The 15,688-nt window shown below is 50.6% G+C and overlaps 1 protein-coding gene and 1 long non-coding RNA gene across 2 annotated transcripts in view; one reads left to right on the forward strand and one right to left on the reverse strand.

Annotated features, from left to right (window-relative positions):
* Positions 1–15,688, forward strand: part of ADAMTS12 (ADAM metallopeptidase with thrombospondin type 1 motif 12) — a 131,781-nt gene that overhangs the window by 18,607 nt on the left and 97,486 nt on the right. The window lies entirely within an intron of this gene.
* On the reverse strand, positions 235–15,053 carry LOC310827233. Its single transcript, XR_014556240.1, has 3 exons — positions 14,997–15,053; positions 13,531–13,600; positions 235–314 (listed from the first exon to the last, which is right to left on the reverse strand). It is a non-coding gene; the product is annotated as an uncharacterized lncRNA (long non-coding RNA).

The following is a 15,688-nucleotide window of genomic DNA, read 5'->3' on the forward strand; positions in this document are numbered from 1 at the left end:
AGCTCTGGTGAGCCACTGGGAAGGATTGCGGGTCTTCTGCTTCCTGGCACTCAAGATTCTGACGCAGCCTTTGTGTGTCCCTCCATCTTGCTCTCCCTCCTTCTAGCATCATATCCAGTTGCTTATGCCTCTGTAGCTGATTGGCCAAAGTGCTTACTCTGCAGGAATGGCAATCACTGAATTGCTTGCAGTAAATATGCTTTTCTGGTTTAAGAAGGCTGTGATTTTTCCAGGGCTCATTTTCTCAGTCAGTCGCCCAGCAGTAATGGTTTTGTTCATGGCTTCCCCCTGTGCCCCACCAGCCATTGTGCTTCCTGGAGGCATTTTGTGAGCGCAAGGTTATACAGGATGTGGCATCAGCTCACAAACAAAATAATTGCTGTGCAATAAACTAGATGTTAAAGGTTATTGGCCTAAGTGTAAACCGACAGACACTGTTACAATGCATGTGTCTGAACCCAAATGCATATCCGTAACACATAATCATATAATAATCATAGCCGCTCTGAGCCCGGCCTTGGCTGGGGAGGGCGGGGTATTATTATTATTATTATTATTATTATTATTATTAATAATAATAATAATAATAATAATAATAATAATTATTATTATTATTATTATTTTCTATTTATACCCCACCCATCTGGCTGAGTTTCCCCAGCCACTCTGGGCGGCTTCCAATCGAATGCTAAAAACAATACAGCATTAAATATTAAAAACTTCCACACACCCTTACCAAGAAGTTTAGGACCTTTTGCTAGACATGTGTTTGTTATGAATATGTGTTTACCCCCAGTCTCGTGCCCACAAGGAGTTCTCACACAAAATAATGAAAGAAATGTTGGTTTATTACACGAAAAGGAAACGACAGAATATGGTCGCTCTCCCCAACCTGATGTTCTCGGTCTGCTCTGGACTCAAATACCCATTAGCCAGCATTCGCAATGGTCAGAGTTGTGGGGCAAGGTATTGTGCTCCCCAGACCCCAATCCCAGATAAACAAAGACCGCAACTTTATTGAATACAGATGGAAGAGGTTTGGCTCGGGCATGTGGCAATCAAATACTTCTGGCCTGCCCAGCGGAAGTGACACATAGGTGAATCCAGGCGGGGGTTCCTAAGACTTATATCAAATAGGGTGCCCCCCACAGGGACTGCCATCTGGGGGAGTGCCTTCAGCCCAGGCCCCACCTGGGCACACGGATATACCCACAGGTGCAGGCTGTTTAAATGGGCAGGGAACAGATGCAAGGGATGCCTTCTCCATCCATCAGCTTTGCCCCCTGGCATAACTGGGATGCCGGCCAAGATCTAGCTCCTGATAGGTGGCACGGGCTTATGCCCACACGACCAATCAGGAAGGGGCTCTGATGACAGGATTCCCTCGTCAGGGCCCGGTGATGCCTCTGCCATCCCACAACACCGCCCAACAGAAAGGGGTGAGCGAAGTTGTAGTCCAACAGTAACTGGAGGTTCCCTCCTATCTATGCTTCAAAAGAAGAGCAGGAGACTACCAGGAAAGGGATTTAAATGGAGAATACTTGAGACTTCACAGAGTGCCTTGCTCATAAAGACTGCATCTTTTAATTTGGTTTAGGCTGAGGAGAGGCCATAACTGAGTAGCATCACGGTCTTGTTTAAGCTGCAAACCATCTTGTAAGCAATTTACTAGGATGCATTAATCATAGGCGCTTGACATGTTCTGAAGCGGACGTATAATTCCACCTTGCGGTAAGATCTTGCTTCAATTCTATTTGGAACCTAATCAGCTGTTTGATGCTGCAATGAAACCTATTTGGGGAGGAAACGGGAACCTACAGTATTACATTTCACAGAACTGAAGTACCTTCATTTTCAATTTAAAAGTTTCCTGTTATTATTATTTTTTATTAAAGTGGCACACAAATTTGCTTTATACGACATATTCATTACCCACACTCTGGGGTTTAAGAAACAAACTCAATAAACTTTGCTACACTCTGGGCAAACTGAATCATTAGCAGCAGCATCATTTAAACCATCGGACTGAGCAGCAATTGGGCCTACATCACTGCATCAGTTTAGGAAGGAATGGCCTTTTAAGAGTCAAGGGAAATGATTATTTCATTTATGAGGAGTCACTGTCACAGTCACTGTGCTGTTGATGTGCTCAGGAGGATATTGTTCTCATGATCTTTGGGAAGGCTTGGAGAAGGCGAGAACAAATAACAGTTGTTTTGCATTCCTGATTGACATCTTTCTTTGCAGGGGGTCAAAGGATCACACAGTGTGTCTGAATTCCCCTGTCAGATTTCCCCATAGGAAATGGCTTAAAGGGACAGGTAGATGACAACCTTGCAGTGACTGTCTTGTCTTTCTTTTTAATTTGTATCCTTTCCCTTCCCCAAAAAAGAACTGCATGGGGTTATTCTGTTTCATCTTCTCACCAATGAGGCAGGTTAGGTTGAGATACAGTAGCTGCTTCCAAATGACCTGTTTATTTAGCATTCATCCTGATTGGTTTGCAGGGAAGTGAGATGACACCAGCTATTCCTCAAGTACTCATTCTGATTTGTTTGCAGGGAGGTTAGATGAGGCCGTGTCAAACGAGTGTTCTTCTATACTTCTTCATTCACTTTTCCATCACGTTCCTTAGAGCAAAAACTCTGGTCTTTGGGGGAAGTGGGCTTGTTGTGCAAGAGCTCCAGATCAGCTTTAGCTGTGCAGTCTGAATTTGCTGGCATGTGATTGAATCCCACCTGAAAATAGCCGCAGTCTGGAAACACCCAGTAACTTGTGCATTGTCACCTACAGCCAGGATGGCCAGATGTGAAAACTGGGCTCCTGGACCTTTAATAGATATGTAGAAGATGGAAATTCAGTAAATTACATGTGCAGGAGGCCTGCCATCTTTTGCATTTTGTCACTGTAGACAGGGCCAAAGTGCACATTGGGTGAGAGATCCATGTTGGCCATCATTTCAAAATCTAGAATCCAGCTGTACTGTGATGGCCTGGGATTCCGATTCAGAGGACGAACCAGAGGAATCCCAGCCTGCACAGGAGTCCCTGCCTCCAGGGCCGGCTGAACTGGGGCAAGGCCTAGATGCTGAAGAGCCTGCACCTGTGGCAGAGCACCAGGAGCTGGCCCCAGGTGAAACCCTTCTGGCCCCAGAGGGGCTTGAGGACTCAGTGGCTACAGGTGAGCCTCCTCCAGGGCCCAGTAACCCTTCGGCCTCTCCTGATCTGCAGAGGCTTAGGGCAGAGAGGCGAAGGGAACTGGTTGCTCCCAGGAGGAGTGCTCGCCTTAAGGTCAGAGGAGGCGGGGCTCCTGGGGGCCGGGGCCGCCCCTGGCCTTAGAAGAGGATAAAAGCCCAGTCAGCCCGGCCCCAGGTTGCGGGAGCAACGTCGTTGTTGGCTTCGGACCTTCCTGTGTTCCTGATCCCTGCTCGGCCTCCTGTTCCTGACCATCCGGTGCTCCTGTTCCCTGCTCGGCCTCCTGTTGCTGACCATCCGGTGTTCCTGTTCCCTGCTCGGCCTCCTGTTCCAGCGTTCCTGTTCCCCGCCCAGCTCTCCGCCTCGGACCTCGCCCCTCTTCGTGTGGACTCTGCTTACGCCCACGGTACCTTACCCCCGGGTCCAGCACATGTACTGTGTGTCGGAGGTTCCATACGACTGAGCTGAAATATCTCTCTTCCACATCATATCTTTGGAATCCATCATGCTTTCCTCCTCCGACGGTGATTAACGATCTAAGCCTTTGATGAGGCTTTAGGCATGCTCCCATTATGCAGAGTATACAAACAGCAGAAAGAGCCGAGAAATATGTGTGCTGCATCGCTACTGTCAGGTCTGCCTCTAGATCCCAGCTCACAGAGGACCAACACCCGGTGGATATAATGTACAAAAGTCTTTATTTAAGTTTAGTTTCCATTTCAAAGCTCTGGGCGCGCAGACCCACGTCTTGATGCTAGACCGGCTAAGTCCCCTCTGACTCACTGCTCCACCCACACCAGTTTAAGATTCTAGCCCGGCTCCACCTCTTACGCTGTTCTTTCCTTCGCTGGGTCCTTCTGCCCTCTGGGGTTTCCTCCTTCCTGGACTCCTCTGACGCTGAGCCCCCTGAGTCTTGTCCCTCCCTCCGGCAGGCTTTAGGACCTGGCTCCCTTCCCGGGCTCCCCGCTGTGCCGCGCTCCTGTACATTTGAACTTGGCGCGCGCGCCCAGCCGGTGACTTTCCTTCTGACCGTTTCCCCGCTTCCTGATGTGGGCGTTGCCAAACCTGACTCCTCTCCTTCCTCTGGTGGTGAGGACACTGGTCCCGACTCCTGGGACTCCCCCTTCCCACTGCGCTCTGGTGGAGACGCTGGTCCTGATCTCCAACTGCTGCTCAGGGACTCCCCGCTGGCCCCTTCCTCCTGGGGCTTCCCCCCTGGAACCCCCCTCGCTCTGGCCACCGGCGCTCCCTTCTGTGAGTCCTCCGATTCGCTAGAGAGGCTTGTGGAATAACTCTGGCCACTGTCACTGCCTGCGCCCCCCTCGTACTCCTCCTCCTCACTCTCCATTTGCTCCCCCTCCTGTGTCTCTCCTTCTGAACCCCTGACATCCATCCCCCCCTCGAAGCCCCCCCTTCCCCCCTCCCCCTCTTCAGGTGCGGGTTCCGGGTGCTCTAGAGTTGTCGGGGTGAGTTCAGGATACAGTTCGTCCCCCGAGGCGTGCAGCCATCGTGATAAGTCCGGAAAGTCCTCCATGGGCTCGTCGACTGCGATTCCCTCTGCTTCCATCTCCTGGGCGGTGTGTTCGAAATCTGAGGCCGCCCCCAAATCACTCAAAACCCCTTCTCCCCCTGTCGCCTGAGGTGACGCCACTTCCCAGGGTCCCTCCTGCATGTCTCTGCGCCATCCCACTTCGGGTTGGTCCTCCCACCAATAAGATCCCCCCGTGCCAAAACCTGAGAGCGAGCTCTCTGGGGAGCTGCCTCCCGGAGCCGAGTCCTCCGCTGACGAGAAACCCCGGAAAGTGCTGGCCGAGAGTGTGGGTGTGAACAGACAATCATCGAAAAAGCCTGCCGGCATAGGCTTGTGCGGGAAAAGTGTATGGAATTCTTCCTTGAGCAACTGCTCCTCCAATGCGTAATCCGGCACCCACCTGTTGGCGCTGGCCGGGGTGTCCTCTGTGGCGAGAAGATATTTAATCCCGTCCTCCCCCCACCTTGAGTCTAAAATCTCTGTGGCTTCGTTGAGTGGCCCCCTTCTCGGCGACCCCCCCTTTTTGGGCGCTTCCCTGAGCGGGTCTGGCGCTGTCCCTGGTGCCTGAAACCTGTGGGGCTCTTTGTAGGGTGTGAGCACTGATCTATGAAAGACCGGGTGCATTCTGGACCCCTCCGGGAGTGTTAACCGGAAGGCCACTGGGTTGATCTGCGCCTCTACTTGGTAAGGCCCTAGCTGCTTGTGCCCAAGCTTCTTCTTGGCCAACGATCTGGCCGGAACTGCCTGGGCTGCTAACCAGACCCAGTCTCCTACCCGGATGTCTTCCCCAACCCTCCTGTGTCGGTCTGCCTGCACTTTGTAAGCATGTTTCGCCATCTCTAACTGCCTCCTGAGCTGCTCGTGGATCTCCTGCAACTCCGCTGCCACGGCCTCTGCTCCCTGCGGCTCCCCCTCCCTCACTTTCTCTAAACCCGGGAAGGTTCTGGGATGCCGCCCATTGTTGGCGGAAAACGGTGTCACCCCCGTGGACACGTGTTTCGTGTTGTTGTAGGCAAACTCGGCTAGCGGTAGGTAGTCCTCCCAGGTCGAGGGCTGCTGGTTCGCGTAGCATCTCAGGTACTGCTGCATGATGGCGTTGACTCTCTCCGCCTGTCCGTTAGTCTGCGGGTGTCGCGCCGACGCCAGGCTGACCTTGACGTTCAGGAAACCCATCAGCTTTTGCCAGAAGTTGGATATGAACTGGCGCCCCCTGTCGGACAGGATGGACCGTGGTAGGCCGTGCACCTTGAACACGTGGTCTATAAACAGCTTGGCGGTCTGCTCGGCTGTGGCCACCTTCGCGCAAGGAATGAAGTGGGCCATCTTGGTGAACAAGTCTACTACCACGAGTACTGCCGTCTTGCCTCTCGAGCTGGGCAGATCCGTGACAAAGTCCAGGGCCACCCTCTCCCACGGTTCGAACGGTGTCTGTAGCGGTTCCAACAGGCCTGCCGACGGCTGGTGTACTGGTTTGGCCCTTTGGCAGGTGTCGCACCTTTTGACGTATTCCGCGACATCCCCCCTCATCTTGGGCCACCAAAAGTCTCTGGCTACTAGGTCCACCGTCTTCTCCTTGCCGAAGTGTCCCGCGCTGGGTGCGTCGTGCAGCTGTTGCAGGACCCTCGCGCGGAGGTTGTCTCCCGGCACGTAGAGGGCTCCTTTGCGGATGAGCAGGCCGTCGCGTATTTGGAAGTCGTCGTCCCTCGCCGTGCCGCTACGCACCTCCTCCATCTTGGCTCGCGCGAAGGAGTCCGTCTGCAGCGCGCGACGCACCGCGTCCAGGTCCACTGTGGCTGACGCGCATGCCCACGCCTTTGGTGCGAAAATATGCTTGGCCGCAGCCGGCGCCTCTTCTTCGAGATACTGCGGTTTCCTGGACAGCGCGTCTGCCATGATGTTGTTGTTTCCAGGGATGTATTCTATTCTGAAGTCGAAATCTGCAAAGAACTCCGCCCAGCGGATGTGTCTCTGGTTCAGGAACCTCGCCGTGCGCCAGTACTCCAAGTTCTTATGGTCTGTACGGACCTGCACCGTGTGTTTGGCCCCGACGAGGAAATGCCGCCACGCCTTGAAGGCTGCATGTATGGCCAGTAACTCCCTGTCCCAGATGGTGTAGTTCTTCTCCGACTTGCTGAGTTTCCTGGAGTAGAAAGCGCACGGCCTCCAGTCCCCCTGGTGGTCTTGCTGCAACAGGACGGCCCCCACGGCCCTGTCTGACGCGTCCGTCTCCACTCTCATGGGCCTGCTGGGGTTCACGTGTAGCAGGTGTTCCTCGGACGCGAAGAGGTGCTTGAGCTTCTGAAAGGACTGCTCTGCCTGCTCCGTCCAGATGAACTTCTTCTTCTTGGAACTGAGGGTGTCAGTGATGGCCGCTGTCTGCATGGCGAAACCTTTGATGAACTTGCGATAAAAGTTGGCAAAGCCGACAAACCTCTGGACTTCCTTTCGATTGCGTGGGCTCTTCCAGTCCAGCACTGCCCGTACCTTGGTACTGTCCATGGCGAGTCCCTTGTCGGACAGTTTGTAGCCCAGGAAGTCCACCTCCGTCTTGTCGAACTGGCACTTCTCCAGCTTGGCGTAAAGCCGGTGCTCCCGCAGCTGCTGCAGGACTTCCCTGACATCTCTCTCGTGAGCCTCCGGCGACTCCGAGAAGATGAGGATGTCGTCCAGGAAGCAGACGCACTTCTTGTAGAGAAGACCCGCCAAGACATGATGCATGAATGCTTGAAAACAGTGGGAGCCATTTTGTAATCCAAAAGGCATAACTCTATATTCATAGGTGCCCAGCGGCGTAAACATGGCCGTTTTCCACTCGTCACCTTCCCTCACGCAAATGAGATTGTACGCTCTGCGCAGATCCAACTTGGTAAAGATGCGACCCTTCCTCACCGTCGCCAGCAGGTCATCGATCTTGGGCATAGGGAAGGCTGAGGGCTTAGTTTTCGCATTTAAGACGCGGTAATCAACTACAAGCCTCTTTTGGGGCGTGTCCCGCTTCTTTACAAAGAATACAGGGCTGCCCCCCACCGCCTTGGACTCTCGGATGAATCCCCGCTTCAAGTTGTGATCTATGAACTCCCTGAGCTCCTGCAATTCATCCTCAGACATGGAATACAGTTTCCCCGTCGGGAGCGTCGCCCCCGGCAGGAGGTCAATCTTGCAGTCGTAGGGTCTGTGGGGAGGCAGCTTGTCCGCTTCTTTCTCGCAGAAAACCTAAAAAAACTCTTTGTACTTGTTAGGTACCGCTTGCAACATGCCCAAGTTCAGCTGTGGTCCATCCTCGTGCCCCTCATCGTCCAAGTCAGCCAGGATGCAGTGTTCTGCGCAGTAGGAGGAGCCGAAGGTCAGTTGCCGCTGGTACCAAGCTAATGCCGGGCTGTGCCTATCCAGCCAACTCATTCCCAACACTATGGGCGTGTCTGACAGGCGGGTGACGTTGAAGCTGATGACTTCGCGGTGATTACCAATGCGCATCACCATCGGCGGCGTCTGCTGTAGCACTTGCCCTCCCAGTAGCTCCCTGCCGTCCACCGTGACGACGTTCAGAGGTACCGTCGCTGGCAGAAGGGCTATGCCATGTTGCTGGATGAAGTCCATGCCTATAAAATCTGCATTGCTCCCAGAGTCAATGGTAATGGGGATTTCCACAGTGAGCCCATTGGGAAGTTGAAGGGATGCGGTGAGCTGCACTACTGGTTTGGGTGGGAGGGGATCTGTGGGCTGTAACATTACTGGGGATTGCTTCACTGACTTGTCTGGCTGGCCCCCAGTGACTCCATTTCCAGCCAGACAGTGGAGTTTTCCTGCTGTGATTCACTCTGCTGAACTGCTTCTGTTACTGTCGCTGCGGCTGCAGTGTGCTTGTGAAACCGCTGGGGGACACTCTTTCGCCATGTGCTGAGCACTGTCGCAGATGTAGCACTTCCTGGTCCCTCTAGGAGGCTTCATTTTGACTGCTCCCGGCGTTAGGGCTCCGGCTGTGGACTGAGCCTTAGCACCACCTATCTCCATCGGCTCCTCTCCCCCTCCCAGCGGAGGCATGGATCGAGCGCGCGCCGCTTCCTTGGGAAAGGGGGGCGGTCCTCTCGCTGGCGTGCGTCCCCAATGCCCTTCCTCCTTGTCCCAAGGGCGTCCTTCCAGCCTAACCCCAATCGTGAGTGCCCTCTCCACAACGTCTTTGGTGGTTTGGGGTCTCTCTCCCCTTGCAATTTCGTCTTTCACAGCTCCGTTCAGCCCTTCCCAGCTCACAGAGGACCAACGCCCGGTGGATATAATGTACAAAAGTCTTTATTTAAGTTTAGTTTCCATTTCAAAGCTCTGGGCGCGCAGACCCACGTCTTGACGCTAGACCGGCTAAGTCCCCTCTGACTCACTGCTCCACCCACACCAGTTTAAGATTCTAGCCCGGCTCCACCTCTTACGCTGTTCTTTCCTTCGCTGGGTCCTTCTGCCCTCTGGGGTTTCCTCCTTCCTGGACTCCTCTGACGCTGAGCCCCCTGAGTCTTGTCCCTCCCTCCGGCAGGCTTTAGGACCTGGCTCCCTTCCCGGGCTCCCCGCTGTGCCGCGCTCCTGTACATTTGAACTTGGCGCGCGCGCCCAGCCGGTGACTTTCCTTCTGACCGTTTCCCCGCTTCCTGATGTGGGCGTTGCCAAACCTGACTCCTCTCCTCCCTCTGGTGGTGAGGACACTGGTCCCGACTCCTGGGACTCCCCCTCCCCACTGCGCTCTGGTGGAGACGCTGGTCCTGATCTCCAACTGCTGCTCAGGGACTCCCCGCTGGCCCCTTCCTCCTGGGGCTTCCCCCCTGGAACCCCCCTCGCTCTGGCCACCGGCGCTCCCTTCTGTGAGTCCTCCGATTCGCTAGAGAGGCTTGTGGAATAACTCTGGCCACTGTCACTGCCTGCGCCCCCCTCGTACTCCTCCTCCTCACTCTCCATTTGCTCCCCCTCCTGTGTCTCTCCTTCTGAACCCCTGACAGCTACGTTTATTTCTAACTATGCAGGACAGAAAAGAAAAGCATCTGCTCTCTGTGAGAGTCAGTGAACAACTGGAACAAAGAAACAAGAAACCAGTAACTTCAACATCCGTCTCCCGTGAGACTTCCAACAGTCTGGAATGTAAACAAAGTCTTGCGACTCAAAAAACTGCACAGTGGCATAACAGAAATCTAACACGTGTGTGTGTGCGCGCACACGTGTGTGTGTGTGTGTGCGCGCGCGCGTGTGTGTTGAGAGCTTTCCATTTGTACCAAACTGCCTTGGGAAGATGTTCAACTGGATAGTTCAGTTGGTAGAGCATGATACTCTTAATTTCAGAATAATGAATTCAAGCCCCACACTGGGCCAAAAGATGGCATTGCAAATGGTAGGTCTAGATGGCTCTCATGGTTCCTCGCAGCTCTACAATTCTATGATTATCCATATGATCTTTTCCTAATAAAAAATCGCTTCTCAAGCTGCTTGTTTTCTCCACAGGTTAAACTGCTCAGTACAAAAAAAAAAAAAAGCTATGTAATTTAAATGAAGGTATTTTACCTGTGCATTTGCAGACATTGGTTGCATATTAATTAATTATCATGAGAATATGGTGAAATTTTGACAGACGTTCTTTGTTGCATTGTGGCAGAGGCAGCCGTATCAGAGAAGGGTGTGTGTGTGTTAAGGACTGAGGTTTCTTCTCTCTCTCTCTCTCTGCCTGTTGAACACTGTAATCTGGATAATTGGAGACTCTGTTCCATTTTCTAGGAAAAAAACATGTATTTCATCTTTTGTAGAGGGTATTGACTGCATGATTGTCCGTGCTGGCTCTGGTGCTTGTTTAGATGTTTCTGTGAGCAAAGAAACGAGGTTTTCAAGAGCTTCCTTTTTCGAATAGCTAAAATGTCATTTGGGCTTTTGTTGCTGTCGTCATTGCCATAGAACCTAATTAAGTTAAATATGAAAGAACAGAAGAAACTGCTTTATACAAGGTCAGATTAATGGTCCACTTAGTCCATTCTTGTCTACTTTGACTGGTGGTGGCTCTTCAGCACCTAAGTCCAGCAGAGATCTTTCCCATCACCTGGCACCTGGTTTGCTCAAGTGAAGGTAAGGGATTAGATCTGGTGTCTTAAGCTTGCAAAGCTCACTGGTCTCTTACTGGTCCTGCTTTCTGTTGATTAAGATTGCAGTTCCTCAGGCTTCAGCATCTTGGAGATGAGGGAAACATACAAAGTCTAAGCCTTAAAGTTCCCTGTACCTACCAAAAGGTTAGCTGCTGCATTTTCCAAGGTCAGACCTATCATGCTGTAAACATTCATTGAAAAAGAGAGAGAGAATGGGGTTGGGTTGGCAGAAAGAGAGAAAGGAGGTTGCTGTGCCCACTCTTGACTCCCCCCCCCCTTTGGCTCTAGTCCCACTCACCACTGGCTTGAGCCACATCTACGTACATGCAGCTCCTGAGAGATCCCCCCCCAAAAAAATATAACTCATGCTGGTAGCTTCGAGAACACTATCCAACCATCTTGTCCTCTGTCGTCCCCTTCTCCTTGTGCCCTCCATCTTTCCCAACATCAGGGTCTTTTCCAGGGAGTCTTCTCTTCTCATGAGGTGGCCAAAGTATTGGAGCCTCAGCTTTAGGATATGTCCTTCCAGTGAGCACTCAGGGCTGATTTCCTTAAGAATGGATGCATTTGATCTTCTTGCAGTCCATGGGACTCTCAAGAGTCTCCTCCAGCACCATAATTCAAAAGCATCAATTCTTCGGCGATCGGCCTTCTTTATGGTCCAGCTCTCACTTCCATACATCACTACTGGGAAAACCATAGCTTTAACTATACGGACCTTTGTTGGCGAGGTGATGTCTCTGCTTTTTAAGATGCTGTGTAGATTTATCATTGCTTTTCTCCCAAGAAGCAGGTGTCTTTTAATTTCGTGACTGCTGTCACCATCTGTAGTGATCATGAAGCCCAAGAAAGTAAAATCTCTCACTGCCTCGATTTCTTCCCCTTCTATTTGCCAGGAGGTGATGGGCCCAGTGGGCATGATCTTCGTTTTTTTGATGTTGAGCTTCAGACCATATTTTGCGCTCTCCTCTTTCACCCTCATTAGAAGCCCATACACACACACACACAGAGAGAGAGAGAACAATTAAAAATAAATCCCATTAATAGATTTTCTTAAACAAGCAGCCTGATCAGATTTTGATTATATTCCTGCCTATTATTCTGCATCATCTTGCAATATTCCATCTTGCATATCCTTATTCTCCCCGTAAAACCCATGATTAATTTTACAGATATCTCACTATGTTTTCAAATATCATCTGCCTCTTATGAAACAGACAGATGCACATCACAAATCATCAAATCATTATTACTCCTGGAAAGCAATATTACTAAGAGTGTGCATTGGCTATGCGCGTATCGCAACTTAGGAGGTGAATTGGGCTGATTCGGGGAAAGCTGTCATGTTTCCAAGTCAGATCATGCCTGTGAATTTCAACCAATTCTTTCAGAAAATGAAAAAGTTGTTGACTTTTCCTTTGTTTTTTTTAAAAAAACCAAACTTAGAGGTGCTCTGTGCAGAAAAAAAGGGGAAAAAAGCCTTGGGTGTATCTGACCACAATTTGTAGCCATTTCAAAATATTCCATTATAGCGATGGATAGACTTTGTTTTTTAACAGGCCTAATCTGGTCTCAAACAAAGAGTTGAATTAGAAAGGCACAGAGTGGATCTGAAAGAAATCAGGGTGTTCCCCAAAGCTGCAGATTCAGATACAAATCCAATTTTGTGGCTGATGCACACCCCTAATTTTAAACCCCAAATGAATCCTTTCATACTAGCTGGATTAATCTTGTCCCAGTGCATGGGAGAACAAAAGTGACTTTCATAAAAGGAAAAGATCATTTACTTGCTCACGAAGCCAAGGACAACTTCTAGGGCATATAAAATTCCTTTCCCCACCCTCTATGGATATACATAACTTCAGATTGGTTGTTTCTTCACCCAATTCCCCATGTTTAGAATATGATTAGGACAAAACAAGAGGGAAAATTCCTCATCACAAGCCTTTCAGAAATACACAAAGGAACCATTGATCTCACAATATGCAAACCACCTAATCTTTTTACATGAGATGCAACCTTGAAAAGATAAAAATGTATAAATTAGAGCTGTTTCTAAATGCAGCAGAGAATATAACCCTCTGTTGCAATTCAAGAACTCTTGAGAAACTGGAAGTGCAAGCAGCTAAGAATTCAGTGTAATCCGGTTTACTGTGTGGCTTGAGACACAGGGCAGTTAAGTTGAACAATTATATTGTACGGGTGATATCCAACATCAGTTATACTCAGAATTGACCCATTCAGATCAATGGACTGAAAGTTGGCTGTCACCCTATGTCTTCAGCTGCTTTTCCTGGGACATTAGCCAGAATAGTTATGACAGTCCAACTCCACCCATCATTCCTGGTGGTATGTATCTCTGAGTAGAGTCTTGGATTTTGTTCTAGAAAATGTCCCAAGACAGATATCTCAAGGAACCTTCGGTCCAATTCAGCTGAAGTCAGTTACTTTTAGGTCTAACTGATTTCAATGGGAAAGCAGAAGCTTAACACGCTCACTAAAACCAACAGGACTTGACAGTGCTTAAAGTTGATGGAGTCAGCTATATGGTCCTTTCCCTGCTTCTAATAATACTTATTTGCAAAGGGGGGGGGGACACAAAGTGTCCCATGACACCTCCCCCCCCCATCTCCTACTGTTCTGTTGTGTACATGTACTGTAAAGAACATCATAAAAGTGACTCTATGGAGCGTAAGTTCACCTGGGGAGGTTCTGTGCTCTACCCTAGGTGGGTCTGACTTGAACCATTAGCTTCAGCCTCTATGGATATGCTGTAGGTCAACACCAGAAGAGGGCCCTGTTTATCTCCAGAAGCTTACTTGACCAGCCCTACTCATTGCTCTTATGCCAGGGGATCCTACTGAAGATAAACACTTTCAGGTCCCATCACAATAATATAAGAAATATGCTGTTGGACCCGACCAAAGGTTTATCTGGTCCAGCTTCTATTCTCTTAGTGACCAACCAGGTGCCTTTGGGATGGCTGCAAGGAGAACAAGAGTGCAGTAGCACTCTCTTGAACATATTTCCCAGCAACTGGTAATTCAGAGCAATTCTGTCTGTGATACTGGAGGTAATGTGTAGCCACTGATATCCTTATCCTCCATGAATTGACTAAACCCTTTTTAAAGTTATCTAGGTTGGTGGCCATTATGACCTCCCATGGGAGGAAATGTCATATTGTAACCATGAACTGTGTGTACTTTTTTTTTTTTGTCTATCCCGAATTGTCTACCACTGGTTGGGTCCTGGGTTTATGGCAGAGGGAGGGAGAACTTCACTTTCTCTATTACACTATGCATAATTTTATACACCTGTAGCATGTTCCTTCCTTGCTCCCCTTGACATTTGCCTAAGCAACAGTCCCTCCTTGCATCCCTGCTTTTAGCTTGGAAGTGGCTCAGAAATAGACCAAGCCAACCTGTTTCCTTAGATTGGCATAATTCACTGGGGGTGCTGCTTGTCTTTCCTTAAACAGCCTGGGCAGTTTGATTTGTGTGCTGCTCCCTGCAAGGCTAGCATTCTGTTGAACCTGAAGATTGCTCCCAAATAGTCTGCGACATTAAGATAACCTGCCTTGCCTAGGAGTGACAAAAAAACATGGAGCTGCGGAAGGAACAGCAGAATTATATCCTCAAAATTGGGATGGGGGTGGGAATGGACATTCTCTGGCTGACAATGATTTATTGGAGATTCTAATAAAGATCTGAACAAAGAGCAAGAGTTCCTACAAAATGGGGAAAATGCTTTTATTAAAATGATGGCCCATGTAGAGCTGTAATTCTTATGGAAATAACTTCACTTTCCTGAATTACGTGGCCTCTATCAGCAGCTGCAGGTAAGCGTCAACGCTGATTAGAAAGCTGTTTGGTTATTCCACTGAGGCACTTGCATACAACTCAAAAAATCTGCCCGATTTGTCAAACCCTTAGCGACCCCTGTAGCTTGCCAAAATTGGCATTTGTCCTTGTCTCCAACAATTTCATTGGCCTTGCCATCCACAACATTTCCCTGAAGCACAAACAGTGAGGAGGGTGCTTTGTCAACCTTCCTTTCCAAGCACAATGGATTTCTGCACTGACTGCGCAATCTCCTATGTGGAAATGCCTACATTATGCGGAATGGCTGCCAACAGGTCTCACCACTCAGCACATCACAAGTGCTCACCCAAAATGCGCAAGACGTTTTGATGCCTGGAGGAAGGGCACCAGCAGGAGGGCATCCGCCTTGCATGCGGAAGGTCCCAGGTTCAGTTCGGCTGGGAGAGAACACTGCCTGAAAACCTGGTGTGCTGGTCTGGGGGGGGGGTTTACCGTGCAGCGTGGTCTGAGTCTGGTCCTGGGTCAAGGGTATGGAGGTGTCCGTCAAGGGCAAAGCAGGGTCCAAGGCAAGGAGCCAGGCGTGGTCAGGAACTCTGGAAGAGCAGGACAGGGTGCTGGCAGGAACAGGTTTCCAACGACGTTGCTCCTGCAACCTGGGACTGGGCTGACTGGCCTTTATCTCCTCTGAGGCATAGGGCGGTCCTGGCCCACAGGTGACTCACCTCTCCTGGCCTTAAGGCGAGCACTCCTCCTGTAGGAACTCAGTTCCCTCTGCCTCTCTGCCCTGAGCCTCTGTAGCTCCAGAGAGGCTGGAGGGTTACTGGACCCAGAGGCAACCTCCCCTTCCCCTGACAGGGCTGGGAGAGGAGCATCTGCAGGCAATGGGTCCTCGATCACCTCCGGAGCCAGAGCGGATTCATCTGGTGTCTGCTCCTGAGGATCCGGCACAGGTGAGGACCCTTCAGGCTCAGGCCCCAGCCCCGGCTCAGCCGGCCCTGGAGGCGGGGACTCCTGTGCAGGCTGGGATTCCTCAGGTTC

This window comes from Podarcis gaigeae (assembly GCF_964106915.1).
Source record: "Podarcis gaigeae genome assembly, chromosome: 11".
Lineage (NCBI taxonomy): Eukaryota > Metazoa > Chordata > Lepidosauria > Squamata > Lacertidae > Podarcis > Podarcis gaigeae.